Source organism: Aythya ferina (assembly GCF_964211825.1).
Source record: "Aythya ferina genome assembly, chromosome: 7".
Taxonomy (NCBI): Eukaryota; Metazoa; Chordata; class Aves; order Anseriformes; family Anatidae; genus Aythya; species Aythya ferina.
Window position 1 is genome coordinate 26,304,202 of NC_140302.1, and position 20,719 is coordinate 26,324,920.

The following is a 20,719-nucleotide window of genomic DNA, read 5'->3' on the forward strand; positions in this document are numbered from 1 at the left end:
CAGATTTCAGTGTGGCTGCTTATAATTCAGGGCTCCTATGAGGAGCCCCAGCAATCAAAACTAATATTTCCCTGTCTTCAGATGTGTAGAACACTAATTAAAATTATTTGATATATTAAAAGGAGGGCTGGGGAGAGAGGAACAGTGCCAGGGAAAAGTCTGCTCACTTTTTCCCCCCTTTATTCTTTTTCCCCAAGTAAAACTTTGCTAAATAAACTAATAAATCCAAAGTATTTTCACTTTCAACCTACATCTTCTACCTTTCATGGGATTTTGTTTTCTTTCCCTGCTTACTAACAGTAGAATCTGTTCTATTCATCAGTTCATTATTTCTGGCCTTCTGAAAGAAAATTTCAACTGCAATTTGCATACACACACAAACAAACGTACACACAAAATAACACACTTCTGGAGATTATTTTATTTATTGATTTGAGATTATTGATTTTTCTTTTTCCCAAAAAATAAGTCTTAAAAATAACAATTATCTTGATTTTCAGCAGGAGATAATTAACTATTTCTTACTAATTTTCTGTAACAGCAAAACTCATCAAATTCATATTTCTGTTGATTGGAAATTGGACTGTGAAACACATGTGAGGCAGAGCTTCCCTCTTCCAACCTTTCAGTTGGCCAGAAATAATCTCCCCTAGATTTTTCTGTCCTTGTCTCCATCCAAGCACTAATGTGAAATGGTGAATGGGGAAATAATGAAGCAAATACCAATTTTCCCTAAACTAAGTCATCTAAATTTGAATTTGAAGCCAAAGTTTGTACCAGAGCTAGATTGAGTTATTGTAAATCCAAATAGTTTTAATGAGTCCAGTTTAGGATCTTGCCTTCAGTTAGTACTTAATCTGGAAAAGCCAGCTTGTCTTTACTAATTACATATTACACATACCTTGCCATACTTTGTTCATTAAAGCAAAATGAGAAGTCAGTGCATATAGGTTAATGACTTTTGGATCTGTTCAAAATCTTGTCCTACAAATACTTTGAGGTCAATGGGAGGTTTCTCCATGCAATCAAGTTTTCTGAGCTTGGACTTTGTGAAGTAATAAGTAGTAAGAGTAATTAACAGATTATCTGAACTAGCAAAGCAGAGGATGGTTCTGAATCTGTCCTTCTCTGTCAGACCATGAGTGATTTGGCATGGGCTGAAAGCATCAGAAACTGGATCCACTTTGTCATCTGTGATTGCTGCTTTGCCACATCATACCTGCAGAGCAGCAACCTTGCAAACAAATATGTTTACATTGCCACCTTGCAATACAAAATGCTACTGGCTTCAATTTAGATGTCATTAAATCTTCAGCTGGAGGCTGCTGTGTGACATTTTTGATTTTGCATGCATAACATACTGTAACTCAATGACAATGTCTGTGCTCCAAATCATTCCTGAGCAAAACAGCTCTCTTAGCCATGTGGGTGTTGATGACAGATGTTTCAGATCAATTGCTGGAAAGAGATAACAGGAGTGCCTTGGATCATTACAGGACATGAATCTTTAAAAGTAATTATAGGTGGTAACAACCGGTATGACAATTGAGTCCCTCCAGCCTGTGTTTCACCACAGAAAACAACTGTGTGATATTTCCCTGTAGGAATTTGCTGCTGCCTGCCAGTTCCCATTGCTTTTGATGTGAAGTCACATTGTGCATGCTAAAAAGGAAAAATGTTCTTAGTACAAGATTCTTGTTAGCGTAGCAAATATAATTGGAATCTAAGGAAGCTAGCAAAGCAATTGGACGCTAATTTTCTACATTTTGCATAATTAAAAAAAATATTCTTCTCTTTGTGTTCTATGCTATTGAGTTGTCATATTTAGCACATCATATATACATGGTGTATATTACATAATCTTTCTTAACAGAGTTATAATCTATTATTCTTTGAGCTAAATTCTTTGTTGGCTTCAGCTGGAACTGAACACAGATGGATTAAACATTATGGAAAGACTCTAGGATTTGGCCTTTTCATTGGAAAATATAGGGAGAATAGTGAATCAAAATGGCTCTCTGGATTTTAAACACAGAAATTGTTTTACTTTAGTTTGAGCACTGCAATTTGATTGAAGCACTGTAGAATCTACTTTGTGTATCTTGCTGGAATCTTAAATTCTGGTTAGAAAATATCCTTGCATGCCACAGTGTATGTAGAAGCTACTGTTGAAACAATTTGTTCAATATCCTGCTTCTCTCATAAGCACCATTTCCAAGCAGAAACAGTTTACAGCAGTGAGATTACTAGGAGAGGTTCATTTCTTCAGCATCTATTAAATGGGATGAAATTAAGTGAAAATGCTCAAATGTAGAAATAAGAAACCAACAACAGGTATTAGCTTTCAAAATCGGTGGTTAACATGGGATGGGGGAGCTACAGAGTTGTGTAGGGAGTTTAGACAGTGAAGAGACTGCCATCAGGGTGTAGTGCCTACAGCTATCTCCAAACCAGAGGTTTTTGCAGAGACAATGTTCGTATTAGACAGTATCTTCACTCAGAGCATGGGTGCATGCACGTGTGCACTTGACTTGGAATTAAAGCTACAGCAGCTGATATAGCATCTGTTAGCATCCTGTAGCAAACCGTATCCCCAATAAGAGGGACTATGCTGCATTTCATTATACTAATTTCCATTTAGTTTGCCCAGTTCTTAAAGTCATTTTGGATTTCAGCTTTTCTGAGCTTAGTGCCATCTGTGAGAGTTTAGTCCATCCTATATTCAAGGTATTTTAGAAGAGTTAAATGGAATTGGTCAGTGGTCACTTTATTTTGTTTGAAAACTTGCCATAACTGCTTTCTGAGAAGTGTTTTTTTTAACTCTATGCATCTGTCATAAAAATATTAACTTGACCATGTTTCCATATGTCCCTGATGAAAATGTCCTAGGAGATGAAGAAGAAAAAAAAAATAAGGTTCATATATATTAAATATATTGCATGCTTGCATGCTACCTGTTCACTATCAAGAATATTCCTGCAAAACAAGGAAATTGCACTTGTCTGATATGATGCAGTTTTGATAGAACCATTGGGGCAATGGTGGTCATTATTATATTTCAGGTACATGCAAACAGGTTGTGTACAATTTGTTCCAAAATTTTCCAGATTTTCCAGGTTCTATCAAAAATAGCATGACCAGTTTGTAACTCTTTTCTGTGAAAAAGTTTTACAGTTGCCCTTAACCAGCCCCATGATATTTCTATATTTCTTCTGCACTCCATGGGCTCTTGAGCCAATTGCTGAAGATTCATTGGGTGTGCTCCTCAGATAATTAGATAATTTGACTCTTTTTTTTTTAAAAAAAAAAAAGACCTTGATGACCATGGTTGCCACTTACCTAAAATTATTTTGCATTGTTACTGTCTTCTGGACTCTCTTATCTGTTTACTCTAAACCTATGATGGTCAAGATAACTTTTAAGTTAGTCTGAGTTTTAATATTATGTTGCCTCTGTCTCCTCCTTTTCTTTTGATGCTATTTTAGGGAGTACATTAGCTTAAGAATAGTACTTTGCCACTGTGTATTATTGTAGCACTCTTCTCTTGAAGCATGCTTGGCATTTGGAGAAGCTTTGCTCCTGTTTCTGCTTCATCAACTTTCTTCCTTTTCTATTTGTTGTTTGTTTGTTTAGCATTCCTGAAAAGTTTTTTCCTGCTTTTCTCATTCTTTGCTTTATTTTCCTCTTTCTTGCATTATGGTGCTTTTAGTCATATTTAACATTGCAAAACCCACCAACATTTTTTTCCCAAAGACAGAAAACACGATAACGCTATACTTCCTGGTGAACAAAGTTGCTGGGAATCTAGTAATGTCTCTCCCTTCTACTCTCATGAAACTTGGTGTTAAACACTGAATACATCAGACTTCACTGAAGGAGCATCTTAGCTGAATTCATAAAACTGCCAGTATCCTCACATGAGACAGTGATAATGGAAGAGAAATTATGAGCCAGGGAGCCTCAGCTCCTCGGAGGGATGCAGAGACTGGGAGGGGGGGAAACTCTAGCTTGAGACAGAAAAAGAAACATTCTTGATAAAAAGAGACAAACAAAATATCTATGCACTTGTTGCAGGAAAATGCATGCAGTATGTACCTGGAATCAGGAAAATCATGTACAGCAATAAAGCACCCAAAGCCAGAGCCATGTCTGAACTTGCATGTCTGAACTTGAAAGGGAGCTGAGCACATTTCAATAGCTGTGTGATAGGGATAAGCTAGTGATTTGCTTACAGTGGAGCACATGCTGTCTGTGGAAGGAAAAGCCTGAACGAAATAGAAAAATAGAAAAGGGAGATCCTCAGCCCTCACATAGGGCAGGTTGATCTAGGTCTATGCAAGGACTGGGATCTAGGGAGAGAGACATAGCGTAACCTTGAAGCAAAATCCTCCACTGCAACAGGTGCCACAAGCACAACCAATTCACATGCTGTGTCCAATATTGTCCCTTTCTTATGTGATATACGGGCACAGAGATCAAAGTGCTTTCTTAGCTTTGGATAAACAGGATTTCTTCCTCATGTTCTCAGAGTCAGATTTGTGCTAGTCAAAAAACCAACTGTGTTCTTGAGAATTTCCCATGGTTTACCCTTGCCTGTGTTCTTTCATTTTCAGTGTTTCCTTGCTTCCCGCTGGATTTGGATTCATGTCCCACAGTGAATCTAGTTTAAATCATCCATCTAGTTTATATTATTATACTTCAGTTATCAATCCCAAACTTTTAATTAAAACTACAAAAAAAGAAAAAAATAAAGGGAAAAAAGTAGTATAAGAAATCTAGAGGGGAAGCTCTGCAGCAGGCTGCATATGGGCAAAAGTTACAAAAAAGCAGTTAGAAGGTTTTAGGAGATACCTCTAGGCCTAAATTAATCTATTCTGCTCTTCCCAGTAAGTTCACATTATCAGGAGTCTATCAGGAGCAGTTCCTTAAGAGACTCTTTAATGAAGTGCTTCAACAAATGCCTAATAGGGAAATTGGAGCTTGCTGCCTTAGCAAGGCCTGACATTTGGTGACACGGTATCTACAGGCAAACAGAGGTTTCAGGTCAGGGGAGAAGAGGCTGTGAATGTTTCTGGGGTGGTCCCTGTGCACTGATTTTTTCCAGAATAAATATTGCTGTTTACTGTGAACATGCAGGAGCAGTAGAGTTATATGTGGTGCTCTCAGTATGCTGAAAAAGATAAAGACCATTCCCTTAGCAAATTAATGGAGAATAAATTTGGGTGCTGGGTAAACTCGTTGTGAGGCTGGATTTACTACTAATTTACCTTGTCATGAAGGGCATTCTGTGTCATAGTAACACCAAATGCCAGGCTACTATAGACCTAAATAAACCTGTAACAAATAATTTGTAAACCCTCTTTCTTCTGTGTTACTGGAAAATCTAACAGCCTGACAAACAAATGCCTGAAACATATTATTGTCACACTATTTAAGTAATAAAAATTTAACAAATTCTCATGTGAATTTACCTCCTGTAAAATGATCATACTTTTGCTTCCTGACTAGATGTAGAGACTTTTCAGGCAGAGGCTGTCCATATGAATACTCACAATTACCAGACTAATATTTATTTTCTGAGATATCTTTTTGTAACTTTACCTTAAATGCTGTTAGAGGATTTTTTGCTGTAAGCCCTTTTTCAAACAAAAATCCATCTGTCTAACTAACCAACAGGAAAAGCCCACAAACCTTTAATAATAATGAATCACTTTTGAATCAAATTAATTTTAAGCAGAGAAATATAAGCTGTAGAACATAAGGTTCCCTCATTTTTATACATTTATATTTTAATGAAGGATGAATCACACTTTTGGCAAGTCATGTTTGATATTCTACAAGACCTATTGTCTGTCTGTATTTCTGCTTATTGTAGAGATGGCAAACACAGTTTGCCTGTATTCCTACATTGAAAATATTTTCAATATATCCTGTGGTGTTATGAAGTTGTTTGGTTGTAATTTTTCAGGTGTTATTTACAGTAAAGTCATCAATAGGAGAGACAGAGCAAAAGCAAGCACAATAGAAACAAAGATGGGGTGCAGAAGACACAAAGGGAAAGAAAAGAGAAGAAGTAAGGTTCACAAACAAGCCCACAACAAGAAACTGAATCAGAATTTGGTTGTACTTGAATACTGGAGCTCAAGCCCAAGGCAAATCTCAGTTTCATCACTTTGCATTGATAGCTTTTGAAATTTATGGGAATGTATTTCCCACATACATGGGAATAGTACATGTACTATTCACTCATAGTACTCTGGAGACTTCTTGCCTCTTCTCTACCTTTTGAAGCCTAATGATAAATTTCTGCCTGGAAGAGTTGTTGTTGTTTTTTTTTTTTTTTCCTGCTGTCATTTGTTGTTTTATTTGATTTATCCCTATTTCTAGGTTACATCTACATCTTAGATGTCTGGTGTACTCTGTGAAACGGGCATTATATACAAATGTGCTCACTCTACTGTGGTTCTCAGTGACTGAGAAACAGGTTGCTATTTTTTTTGTTTGCTTTCATTCCCAACAGCCACATAGTATGCATTTGTCATGAAATATATCAAGTACTTTATTAGTATGGAGTCAATATGTATTTGACTTCAGTACAGCTTTGCTTAAAGGACAATGTCCCTATAACTTCTACAGAACATGAAGACAGACAAGATGGGGAAAGACCAGCAAACATTGATTTAGAATCCCAGCCTCCAAAAATGTCCAGTCATTGGCACATGGTATTCCTTTTCAGTCCATTTCTTTTTACCAGTTGGACCATCCTTGGGAGATACAGAAAGATAAATGTGGACATGTCCTTATACACAACTGTGATGGTGGCTATTCATGTTGTAATGCCACAAATAAAATAGATTTCACAAAGCTGGCCATTACATACTGGCCAAGAAAATTAAATAAGGAGAAGGGTGGTGTAAAACTAATCTGATTCTGTCCTTGAAACACAGGTAGTGTATCCCAACACTTAGAAAGATATACTCTGCACCAAATTTCTTCAGTCAAAGAATCCTTTCCTAGTAGTTCTTAGAGTAGATGCATGCAACCTCAGGGTATATCACTAAATGAATTAGCCTGAAAAGAACATTTTACAGGAAAGTATAGCAAGACAATGATTGACAGCTAATCAAGCTTTCTGTTGGCAGCAGCCCCCTGGGGCTCTCTGGAATGTAATAGTCCCAAGGACCGAACTCCAAAGAAAACTTTCTAAGCTCTGTGAGAAGTTTTCTTCTCCTCAGATGGCATTTTGCAAAACATTTCTTTGGAGTCTTATGCTAAAGCTTGTCAGGCCACACTGGACATCGATCTGCAACCTCAATTCTGTTTATACCTGTCCTTGTGAAAGACGTTTCCTATACATCATAAAGTTGTAGGTCTTCACTAAGTTAAGTGTTCCCTTTCTTTACTGATTACTCATAAAGTAATGCATAAAGTGCAGAATCTGTTACAATAAAGCTCAGTGGACATTTTTTTCCTATGATTCGACCAACATTGACTGAAGGTCATTAAAGACCTAATATGAAATGCAGTAAGCAGTAGGCAATGGAAGAGCAGTTCTTAACTTCCCTAGCCTCTGGTTCAATCTTCAGTCTGTAGTGTTCACCCTTTAATCTGCTTCCCTGTTATTACAGTAATTCTTGTTTTCCTGGCTAAGATTTTGTAGAATTACTTTGTTCAAAAAGCACAGCTCTCACCCTTACCCACCCCATCCCCTGGAAAAAAAATAAAATAAAGCAGGACAGCTGGTAGCACTGCTGACTGGATTGATGTCAGAAAAGAACTCACTGTCCATTAGATTTTCCAGGAATTTGCAAACACCAGCACTAGAGAAGGGTTGTATCTGGAGATGAAATGAGTCAGGAGCTCTGAAGCTAAATGAATAAAGTGTTATTCAAAGTTGAGAGTACGTTTCTGGTTAAGTTATTGAGGGAACTGGTGTTTATTAAAATTGATCACCAAACTGCAAAGACAGGAGTTCACAAAATTGTAAAAATAGTGGAACTAAATCCTAATGCAGTATCTTTTTAATAATGTTGACTTTATAATAACAATGGTTTTCTGCCCACCTAACAACTTGAGTCATTTGGTCATTGAGATCAGGGCCTGATGGCTATCATCAGTATTCTCTCTTCCAAATTCCTTGTGAGGAATGAAGTCCTGTCTGGCTAAGGATGTGACAAATATAGATGGCACCTATGTTCAGGAGAAAATACTTCTGCTTTGACATCCCATTAGAAATAAGGGACAGAAATAGAGGCATAACATGTACTTATGGTAAAATATAGACTTTTCACAAGCCAAGACCTCCTTATTCTACCCAGTTTGTGTGCAGGACATGTTCCAGGTAAATGTCTGGGTACCCCCTTTGATGCTTGGCAGTCGGCTCTGGGTGTTTTTGGGTGACTATTATTTTGGGATTAGCATTGGGTAACAGTAAGTTTAAACATTGAGGTTTACAAAACAGACAGCAAATGTGCACAGGATCAGAAATAACTGGTTACTGTATCAGAAACAGGAGCTTCACAAAACAATTGAAGGGATAAAGTCAGTGTAACACTGAATTATTTTATAAAATTAATCTGAAAGCCCCAGGAGATTGATAGTGGAAGACAGTCTCAGCTTAAGTTTTTAAAATACTTTGAACAGGTTTATTTTGTTCTCTTTATTTGAATGTCTGTTTTCTGAGGATAGAGTTAAAAATAAGAAGTCATTATGAGACAAAGACTGGTATAATCTCTTTTGTTCTTTTTTATTATTTTTTTCCTTAAATTAAATTTAAGAAACATGGACATATTTGAAGAAAGTTCTGATGCTGACAGTCAGTTCTTTCCAAAAGAGAATATCTGAATTTAAATAAAGACATTTTTACCTGCTTTAGAATTTAAATTCCTTTCTAAATGCCATGCACAATACTTGTTGGCTGCTGTGTGTGACAACATGCTGAACAGAAATGCAAGTGACTATTGGGATTCAAGCACTTTAGTGAGCTTTTTTTTTTTGCATTTCCTAATTCTATTAAGATCTAGCGTAATCTTCAAATATGAAGATCAGCGACAACAGGGATGTTATTTGGCTTCAGCTTAAGTTCTATTGGATTTAAAAAAAAAAAAAATCAGTCTGTTTAGTATTTATCCTTCATTGTCCTCCTGTTCATGTACTTTATGGAATTGTTTTAGAATATCCTTGTGCTGTGTTTGGTTACTAACAGAATGCCGTAGTTGATTGTGGCATCATGTGCATCTGACAGCTCCCTGGATATGCCTTGTTTTGTATTACTTAATTGAGGGATGGGTAATTTACAGCCTCTGGGTCATCTGTGGCTTGCAATTTTGTTTCACAGACTGTGGCAGATGATCATTTTCTTTTGAATAACGCCAAGATGCATATCAATGGAAGGCCTACCAAAGACATTTGAAAGGCCCCTCTGGATAAGGAAACATGTCCTTATCCTAATCCAATATAGCATTCAATGAGACAATAATGGTAGGAAAATAAAATTTTGTTTTGTGCATCAGTGGGCTTTGATGTGGAAGGGGAATTTCCAAGTATAATCTCCATGATAGTTTAGACCAGTTTCTCTTCTGTTATGGGGTTAGCAATCTGCCAATAAGGAAACTGTTGAGATGTCCTTGAAGCTGTTAGCTGGTACCATAATGATAAAAGATAATGACTCTGATCGCTGTCAAGTTGGGTTGCCGTAGCTGTGTCTCTGGCAGAGTTCCTCCTGTGGACTAGATCTGAGGTCATTGCTATCCGGTAACAGAGAAAAGCGTTTAGCATAAATGTCACTGTTTCTTCAAATTGTGTGGCAATTTGTTATTTGTAGATGAAAAAGGTGCTCAGAGTCTATAACAAGGTTTGTGCCTGCATAGGTCAAAAAGAGAGAAATGTGTGCCTGAACTCAATACAGAGACACAAATACTGGTGTTTGTCCCTAAGAAAAGCACATGCAAGAAAAATAAAATCCCAGTAACATCACAAGGAGTAGACAAATACTGGCACTTCACCCCTGTTTCACATCCCCCCTGGCTGGACTGTGGTCAGAGCATTACCAGCTGTTTGCTAAATGTTTGCTATTAACTGCCCTCTTACTTTTTCCCCTAGTCTCCACACTCTTTTTTTTATTTTCTTCCCCTAGTCTCCACACTTTCTCTCAGCAAACCCACAGAGGGGAAGCTGCCTCCTCTGCACTGCCTCCTGTGTGGGTTTCAAGTGACAGCAGAGCAGTAGGAAGGCCTGAGCAGGCCTTATATCATATCTTCCCCCACAATAATCAGGCATTTTTGGGACAAGTATTATGATAAGGAGTGGAAGTCTATTCAGTCCTCTCTGATCAGAGAAGGAATGGCTATTCTTCTTTCCCCCCCTTTCCCAACCCCCCTTTTTTTCCCTTGCCCAGCAATTGCTAATTGTAGGAGCAGTTACAACTTCAACAGATGGTTTGGCTCTGAGAAAATCTCTGAAGAAATTAAAACACAAGTTCTTGAAAGAGGTAACTGTCACTAGCAGATGAGCATTAGGACAGACTTAATGAGGTTTCTTTTCCTAGCATCCATCAAAACACTTTTTTTGTCTATTTCGACAGTTCCAGAAGTTTCTTAATCCCCTGGTTTTATCTGCTTTCCTGATCTGAAACCCTTGGAAAGATGGAAAGACTTGCACCTCCCTTCCCGACACCAATCGTGTGTTTTTTTCCACAGTGGTGCTGCATTCCTCATTTCTGTGTTGCAAAGCAGAGTGCTGTAAGTATCTGTGTTCAGGGCCTGAAAACAGACAATTTTGTGCATTTCAAATCAGTTTCAAACTTCATTTCATTAACAACACACTTGGACTACAAGTTATAAATAATTTCAACAATTCTAAACATCAAGAATGCTGTGAATTATGAGCTTTTCATCAGGATAATGTGTAGGATCAATAGAAGCAGAAGGTGTCTAGATAAGCACATTTCATAATTACTGCTTAGATCTTCATAAATCAATTTAGTAGCACACTTCAGGAAAAAGTTCATTTTTTAAAAGACATATTAAAATAATGGTATCTTGATGGAAGGTTACCTCCCATTTCCCTTTTAATAATACCTTTTAAGAAAATTTAATTTCAACTTCAAAAGGAGCTACATAAAATATCAATCCTGTATAAATGAATCTGACACATTTATGTTTTATTATTTTATTTCTGCCCCTCCCCCCAAAGGGAATGAATCAATCATTTGGTTACTCTTCAGTTCATCTTACTCTTTCATGTGCAATGATATCTCCTTGAAATAATCAGACCTCTTTGACAATCAGTTAATAAACAGACACTTAAATATTCTTTTCTTGCAGCCTAATATGCAGGCAATGATGTTGAAAGACATTGCACAGTGCACATCATACTTGTTCCTTTTTTCAGATTAATCTAATAAACCCTCAAGCTCTCTAATACTTTAAAGATTTATTTCAACTGTCTAATCAATCAGTTAAAAACAAGATATGAAAAATCAGTAATTTAAATGCAACGTTTCTTCTCTTGATAAGTTTGATCATTCTTTCTTGGGATAAGTCTCATTTTAAACAGGTTCAAAATAGGGAAACATTACTGTATCTTTCAAAATGGAAGTGCCCATAACAGTAAAAGTCCAAGGAGTTTTAATCTGTTTTGTGGTAGAGCATAGTGGGTGATATCCTAAGATTGGAGAAGAGCAAATAGTGTATTTAAAAATGGGAAAATGATGATGCAGGTCCATTTGTAACATTCAAATATTTCAAATGTATCTGGGTAAAGAATAATTCAAGATGTCAAAGTAACTCTAAAAAGTGGATCAAATAAAGTATAGCTTTCCCAGAGGTAGATAACACAAGATTAACTCAATTGCTCTTTTGGAAAAGGGAATTGCACTTCCAGGAAAGACAAGTGTTCTTACTTTAAGAAAAGTATTCTATAGGTTCTAAACAGGAAAGAAAATAGTGAAGGGAAAAAAAGAGGGAGAGAGAGATTTAAAAAAAAAAAAATTATGATAAAGGAAAAAAGCAATTACAAGATAAGCAGTATTGAAGGAAGGTATATGAAGCTTGAAAAAGGTAACTAGTTCAGTTCATAAAGGATATGTTTTAGAATTGATCACACCTAATATTTTCAATAATAATCATGTATTAAAACACTGCCACTTACTAGGCCAATATTATTATGAAATGAAGATAGAAACTATTGTTACACAGATGGTCAGGTTGTCCTGCAGAATTAATTTAAGAACTTGAATCTTAATGCTGGTATGGAAACAAGACTACAAAATATATTCATAAATACCAAAATACACATAAAATGCATATGGTTAGAACATAAGTATTTATCTATAAAAATAAAGTATAACAGTTGAAAACAACAAAAGGAAAATATGAATATAATAAAGTTAGGTATGGCTGTTACCCAAAGTGATGCTGCACATTTAAAAGTCAAACACAATACTAGAATATATCATGTTAGGTGTCAGTGGTGTTATACAGAGATTGCTCAAGTCTAGGATACAAGACTACTTCATGAAGTGTTCTTTTTTGTGTATGCAATATTAGAAAAATGTTTCTTCTTTCATTCAGGACTCAGCAAGTGAAACAAGCTGTTTCACTGAATTCCCTTCATAGCTGAATTCACAACTGCTGACTCAGTGAAGGGAAAGGGTTGTCTGATATTTTTTGGTATTAAATAAAGCATCCTTGTACAATGTACTTCTCTGCTACAACTTCATAGGATGAGGAAAAGGTCTTGGATGATATATCTTACCATCTGATTATAGTGAATTTTAGCCTTATTGGTCTTTAGTTTTGGCTTAGCAAACATCTCACTTGGCTCCTTTAAGTATTCTAAACATTTCTCAGGATTAAGAAAGAAAGACCATGACGTAACTATCAGGCGAAATCTGTTCATTCAGAGAGTAGAGACAGAGTTGAAAAAGACCCAGAACACAAGACAACACTTAATTCTTCATGTTTCTCTATTTTTTTGTCTTCCTGTCTATTTTTCTCCTCATTTACACATTAACTGCTTGGAATATGGAAAATAAGGATCTTTGCCACTCTCTCCACAAGCATATGGCTAGGAATAGGATTTACAGTTACATATAAAATAGGATTAAAAATAACACTTCAGACTATTATTTTTCAGTTCACACCTACTGGCAATATATTGTCCAGAGTCTCATTGACATTAGGTATGGCATTAAGAAACAAGTTAAAATTGAGATTGGTAGGAAAACAATGTGACTCTGCTTGTGGGTTAATTGTTCAGTATCATCACTTCATTGAATGTTGGCAAGCAATTGGACCAGACCTATTTCCAGCCAACCGAAATTGTAGTACAGTTCATGAGTTGCAAGGCCCCAGTTCAGTTTTGAGCTGTATGATTTTTGGAAAGCCTTCTTGAAGGAGCTGTAAGACAGAGATAGGAATAATTAAAACTTGTAGTTACATCACTTAGGAGTGTGTGTAATGAGGTTGCATGAAATTTTAAAAGATTATCTCTAAATTATCATTCAGAAACTTTCTTATTATGCAGTAACAGCCTCTTCTTTCTTGCCACTTAGAAAGAGCACTTGAAAAAATGCACTGCTCTAGAGAATTACACATTCCTTTTAAATAAGGAAACACCCTGCGTACACGTGACCCCTGTGAATACCTTTTCACATGTTCCTTTTGAGACAGATACAGGAACACAACCAAGGATCTTAGTGAGCAAAGATCATGTGGTGAGGTCTCTCCTGTCCAGTCACTGTTCGTACTCTGCTGTGTGCACATGAGCTATTTAACACAAACACCCAGAACTGCAAGAACATGGGACTCCTGCAGTACAAGACCTATTACATTTTGACAGTCTACAGCATCTCTCTGCCTTTCTTTGCCACTCTGCGCAGTGATGCTGAAAGTTCCTGACACAAACAACTTCCATGGAATCAAGGCTGAGAACCCTATGCTGTTTTGGGAACTGTCCTTGAAAAAAATGATCCTACCCATGTGCACAGTGAGAAGTTGGGGGAAGAGAACTTTGGATTGAACTAAGAGTATTCTAATTTGATAGTGTAAAAATACCTGAAAGATGATGCCCAGAGGCATCAGATCTTTTGGTTTCTTTACCTTATTAAACACCTACTTACCTTATTAAACCTTCTTTACCTTATTAAATAGTCTTAGATATGTTTAGATGTTTAATAACAGTTCCACTCACCTGAGATCAGTTTGGAGAGCTAGTGTTTGCTTCACAAATTCAGGCTGCTGATCAAACTATTCTTATTGTGTACTGGGTTTTATTCTTTTTCTCTTTCTCTCTCTCTCTCCCTCTGTTTCTATTTCCAGTGGGATGAAATGAACCTCTTTTACTCAGATTTAAGAGTGTAGAAAGGCCATTAATTTCCCCATGGATTATGGCTCGGTTGTACAAGGAGTGAACCTGATTTTCAGAACCTTCATCACTGATATTGACTGCCTGCAAGCAATACTCCAAATCAGTGCACTTTCTTGTCATCTATGTCATAAAAAAAGGCATTCAGATTACAAAGAGAGTTGTAACTGTTCTCTGCAGGTGTAGCAGGAATGAAATTGCCACTGTCCTTCCTAAAAGGGCCATTTTCCCCATAGATTCAACTCCCATCGTATTTGTCAATGGGCAGTACGTGATAATGATATGTCCTGTGGAAACTATAAAGTCAGAGGAATTACAGAACAAGGTGTTTAAGGTCACTTCATGTCAGATTCTGCTGTTTGCTTGTTTGTTTGTTTTAACTGGGGGAGGTGCTTTTCTTTTTATTTAAGCCTTGCAAAATGCATGATATTTTATGTAGCTGGCACTCATTCTGTCATCATGATGTCCTCACAAGGAGAGGGAAATGGTGAAGACTGTAGTATGTAAATTTTGGGAGGATCATTTTCAGGCAGAAGGGGATGTCTGTATTCATTAAACATTATTTTGCTTCTCTCTTGTCACCTGTTATTCTCCTTATTCTATGTGGAAAATGAGCTGCTGAAATAGCTTTTGCTGATGACACTCTTGAAAATCTGATACATGTAAAATGAAGGGGGGGGGGGGGGGGGAAACGCAACCAAGAAGGAAGGAATTTGGTTGAGACTTTGGTTTGCACCAAAGTATTTTCAAAATATTCTGGCTGAGCAGGTTTCAGCTTTCAGGAGATTGAGAGACAGAAGTTAAAACTAAATTTTGACTCTCGGACATTTTGATATCAGAAGCTGTGGATAGGAGGGAAGAGAAGGAAGAAGGAGAGAGAGGTAAAAAGGAAAATAGTAGCACCTATTTTTCACCAGCAGGGTGATGAGAAAAGCACTCAGCATTCCGCATCCAGAAGAGAAACTGCAAGTCAGTCAGTAAGTTCCTTCTCTGAAACCCTGTTTATGTCAGGCAAGCCCATCCATTTTTCATCAGCTATTGCAGGCATCTATTTGTCAGGAATGATTTAGTCTTACTGAAAGACGTGCTGAGGCAGGGGTCTCATATTGTAACTATTGTCAGGCTGGGATGTGCCAGAATATGAAACTCTGCAGCTGATGTTGATTTAACATGTCTGTTGGGTGACTGGAAAAAAGGAAAGAAACCTGGATTACAACGCCTACAGCCCATGTGATCCATGGCACAAAACTAGCAACCAAAGGCTGTTCATGTAACATGAGGGATGGTTGCTCCCCAAAAGGATATGCAGAGTAGCATGTTGGGTGAATTTATGACAGTGGCTCACTTAGAATTGCAACTTATTGAGTAGCAGTTCCCTGGAGACAGAGAGTTCTTGGGGGACCAGCTTCTTGGAATCATTTTATTCTGTAATATCAGAATTTATATGTGTACACGTGTGCATGCACATCATAGTCACATACATCTGTGTGTTTGAATAGTTGCACATATGTATATTTCTTTTATTTAGACTTCTCAGGATAGAGAATGCTGCATACAATGAATCTTCCATAGTATTTTTAATACAGTGTTTTCTAAAATGGCCTTTGAAAGTTTCTGTGGTTTCTAAGCTCTCCCAAAACACAAATGACTTTTTTAAGATGGTTTCAGTAAAATTGGCTCTTGGACACACTATATCAAACATCGGCTAGTACCAATGACATCTATGCATGGTATTCTCACTAGGTAGAAGGAGAGCTTGGGTCTCCAGCACTGTTAACAGGTATCTTTAATCGCAGTTGTGAGTGCGTCTGGAGAATTTGAATCTCCTACTTCCCTGAATATTAGTTTTGTCTGGGACAGTGTTCATCCACAATTTTATGAAGATGAACCAAGCAGGCACTCAGCCCTGGGAGAGACCACAGGGCTGTCTGAATAGTTTTATGGGAAAGGTATGTCTTTCCAGCATGCCTAGCTCAGGTCTGACTCAGAATTTGTGCTGAATAATCCTCCGTTTATACTACTGGTCTTCTATCAAGTAGGGTTGCTGTACTGTCATGATCTTTGTAGTAAGAGAAACACTAACCTGTTAAGAATCATTAAGTCATGGGTCTTCCTGGGGGTGAGTAGGTTTTGGAAACCAGAGCCCTGACAGGGCAAGTGAGATTTCTTTTAAAGTTAGCTCTTCAAGTCATTTCTTTGAGAGAAAGCAATTTCCTCCTTGCAATTCTTGCAATTTCCTCCCCCAAAATAGCTTTCCTGTGTCATGACTGAGTAGGAACATGCAGATTATTGGGCTTCTGAGGATCAATGCTAAAGCCAAGACCCTTCGTACAGTTGTGCAGTGCAATCCCCATAGCCTTTTTCCCCCAATAATAATACACCAGCAAATACAGGCATTTGCAAATATAATTGGGCTCTCAGATATACATCATGTCTTACAAATGTAAATTTACCCTTTTCAGCTGACTTCTACAGTGGGAAGGAAGGAATTCTTTCTGGTGTTTCAAAGAGCAGTTGTCTATGGATGGCTAAATCAGTCAGTCCCTCAGGCTTGATTTTGACAAGGGGACCTGCTATTACATGGATTATAGAGCTCCTTTCAGGCTTAAGAGCATCAGTGTGTTTGGTTCTTAAAAACATCTGTGTGTTTGGTTCAATAGCCCTGAGCAGAGGCTATTATCAGAATATGTGTGCAGTACTTAACAGCTGGGGCAGTAAGTCCTGTTGAAATCACAGGAATATTGCTGCAAATATGGGTAAAAAGGATTGCAGTTTTCATGCAACCTGTAGAGATAAAAGTGATTTTCTATAACTGGCTGAATATTAATTTTTGCTAGTGGTTCAGATGGGTAGATAGCCTTCTCACTGCTACAATTCTGCAGCTCTTTCAAGCTGACAAGTATAATATATTTTATTTAAGCACACATGCACAATATTATTTAGAGTACAATTCCAGTCTAATTTCACTTGACAATTATAATGTACCATCCTTACACTATAACAGAGCTTTCACTGAGGGACCAGTCTGCAAAGAAAATGCATTCAAATGAAGCACAAGTTTTTTTAATCTTGGCTTTTTTCTTTTTTCTTTTTTTTTTTTTCTTCATTGAGGGAATCTTGAATCTTCAATCCAGACAAGAATTCTGATTGATTGCCTCTTAATTTTTATTTTATATACTTATTTTGTCCTTCAAGTATTGAGGAAGAGCTGCCAAAAAAAATCAATAATCATTGGAATGTGAAGGTCTAACCTCCTCAATCTGTTTCCAGTGTTGAAAAGAGATATCATATACCTGAAGTAAGAGTAGATTATAGAATCCATTTCCCTGGATTGAAATATGGGGGTGTATATAACCACTGCAGCAGATCAATAAAAATTTAGTGATTTTGAAGAAAAATGTCTTTTTAACAAAACAGATTATTGCTTTTTCAGTAAATCACTTTTTAGCTAGAAATCTTTAAGTTTCAATCAAAAACCCCACAACAATTCTTCTTCTCCCCTCCATTCCCAAAACAATTTTATGTGATAGAAACTGTCTTCAGAAAGTATTGATAGCGAAAACAATCTTTGGATATATGATAGTGATGACAAAGTCCAACAATTGGTCAACAAGTTCTAAAGAATTTCCTTTCTGCATCAACACTCAAGCTAGTGACGGAATTAGTAAGGAGTCAGCAATCAACATAAAGAATAACCTGAATTCAAACAGTTATTGAACTGAATTCGCAAACTAGACACCTTATTTTTCAGCTACAAATATATGGCTTACATAGAAGTAGTATTTTTTTGTTTATTAGTGTTTTTTTCTTATTTCAATAACAAAGTGAAAATTCTGTATTTAGAAGTTACAAGACAATATTCTAAGTGCAGATGAGAAACAGGAAATTATTATTTTTTTTTTACCTATTTTAAGAGTATCGGGAAAATGGTATTGCTAAAGTCCAGCTATTTTTTTCTCTGCATTTCAAGACCAGACAAAGATATGAATTTTTGACCTCATGTCCAAAAGAGTTCAGAAGCAAAGATAAATTTTCATTGTACTTTATAAAACAATTACACCTACAATATACTCATGTAACCTCCTGAATTACTGCATCAGTTATTCTGCCTTAACATTGTCTAGTACATTTCATCTGTGCTACTCCGTGTTCTGAGGAGATTACAAAAACAGAAAATTTTTCTATTCTGTCTTTTGCAACAAACTGGGACCTAATAAAAATTCTGATTTTATAATATGATTATCAGAGAAGAAAACATAGTTGTTTTTCAGACTGACAGAAATAAGCATGAGCTTGAATGTCAGTTCCCTCTTTCTGGTAAGCTATCACTAACAAAAATGATCGAAAGGCCTTCCTTATCCCTACCATAATCTATCAGGACAACTCAGAACCTGAGCTCTGGCAGTCTGATTACCTGTGAAGATGAGCATATTTCTGCTTACTCTGTTTTCTGCTGTCTATCACTGTAATGGAAATGATAAGGTTAAAAAACATCAGACTAATATGGTCTTCATTCATTTTTGGACTAGGTGGATAAAAGGATTACAACCAGTACTTTTTATACCTGTAAGTCTGAGTTTCCTCAGAGGACTGGCAAGAAAAAAAAAAAAAGTTAAAAAAAAAAAAAGTCTGCTTTAGAGTTTTTTGTTTTTTGTTTTCATTGGCAGGTGAATAGTGACTTTTAACTGAAATGAGTGGGTTAGCATCATCTCCTTTTCTTGCAGCTTTATGTTTATGTAAGGAAAAGATCAAGGATATCATGGGGTGACTCATTATATCAGCCAGGAAATCATGAGCAGAAATGCAACAATATGAACTAGCTCTAAATAGCATTTCTTAATACTAGCTCACAATTGTTTATTCTGTTTTTACTGATAGGAAATGGAGTTATGGAGAAATATTTGTTTTTCCACTTCTGTTTCCCCGTCTGAAAAGTGACAGCATGGAAACTCCTTACTGGCTAAAATATAGATTTCATTCTTTCTTCCTAAAAAAAAAAAAAACAAAAAAAACATAGCATGCTCTGATGTTGGTGACAATGACAATTCTATGAAATATATGTTGATAACTGTAATATATTGTTTTTAGTTTACATGACATTATATGGATAAACAAGAATCTGTCTTTGTTTATGATCCAGATGCAGGGCTCAATGTCTTCTGTATATAGTGCAGTCATAACTGAGATAATTCCACTACTAGTGTGAGTAAAAGAGAACAAGATAAAAACAGTTGCATTATTAGATCAGGCAAATATCAACTAGGCTATTTCTTGGTTGCTGACAGAAGATAATGTTAGATGCTTTTGAAAATATTTGTGATATAACCCCCCCACACCCCAGTTTCTAACGCTGAACTAGAGGTTATACCCAGATTAAAGAATTTAACAGGTAACAGTGAGACTCTTTCTTATTTAACTTCTACTTTAATCCATTGATATTTTGACCACCTACAAAATACTGTGTCAACAGAGTTCAAGATTTAGTTATGTGTTGTTGGAAACTATTTTGTTCTGGGTATTATAAATTCTAACACCCAACAAAAACACTGTGTGTTCTTTGCTCTTAAACTGTTGAAAGCAGCAAACCCATCATCTCATTTTCACTATCTTCACATCACAGGTGATTTTTGAGAAATAACTGTATACCCAGGATCCCTGTCATCTGTCTCAGAAGCTGAGGATTTCCAGTGTCCTCTGTCTTTCTTTACCTCGGTGTCATTCTAACTTCCCTTATTAAGTTGTCATTCTGCTTTTTGTCCTTTTGAGTGTGCCCCTTTTTTGGTGCAGAATAAGAGCGTCCTCAGGAGTCATGGTGGTTGTGCACTACAGATTTATGCAGTGACTCTGTAGGGTTTTCTTTTTAGTTCTCAGTGTTTTTCTTAATTATTGCCTTGTTAGTTTTAACCACCAATCTGATGTTTTCAGGGAATTGGCTGCACTCACTTCATAATCTTTCTGCTGAGTTATGATATAGACCTGCTGAAAAGTTAATCATTCATTAGTTCTTTTATGACCCCTTTCCTTCCACTTTGGTTCACCACTACTAGAAGTTATCTCTTGTTGGTTTTACTGCCTTAAGTATTCTCTGACTTGGTTCTATGAAATATTTGGAAATTAGAAAAAGTCACAAAAACTTTACCGTTGAGGAAGAAAACATAGTTGTTTTTCAGACTGACAGAAATGAGACTGTGGATATGATTAGCTGGGGGCAAGCTTCAGGCACTAAGATTTGCCACAGCCAGGATAATTTGTTAGAAGCTTCCTGCTGAACCCATCACTAAATATGGACAGCTAGAATTAGTGTTCCCTGGTGCATTACTTTATTTTGGCTTTTGTTCCTTGTTTTATCATC

At 36.6% G+C, this 20,719-nt stretch overlaps 1 long non-coding RNA gene across 1 annotated transcript in view; it reads left to right on the forward strand.

The window, feature by feature from the left end:
• LOC311440228 overlaps nt 1–20,719 on the forward strand; it is a 33,727-nt gene that overhangs the window by 1,971 nt on the left and 11,037 nt on the right. The window lies entirely within an intron of this gene.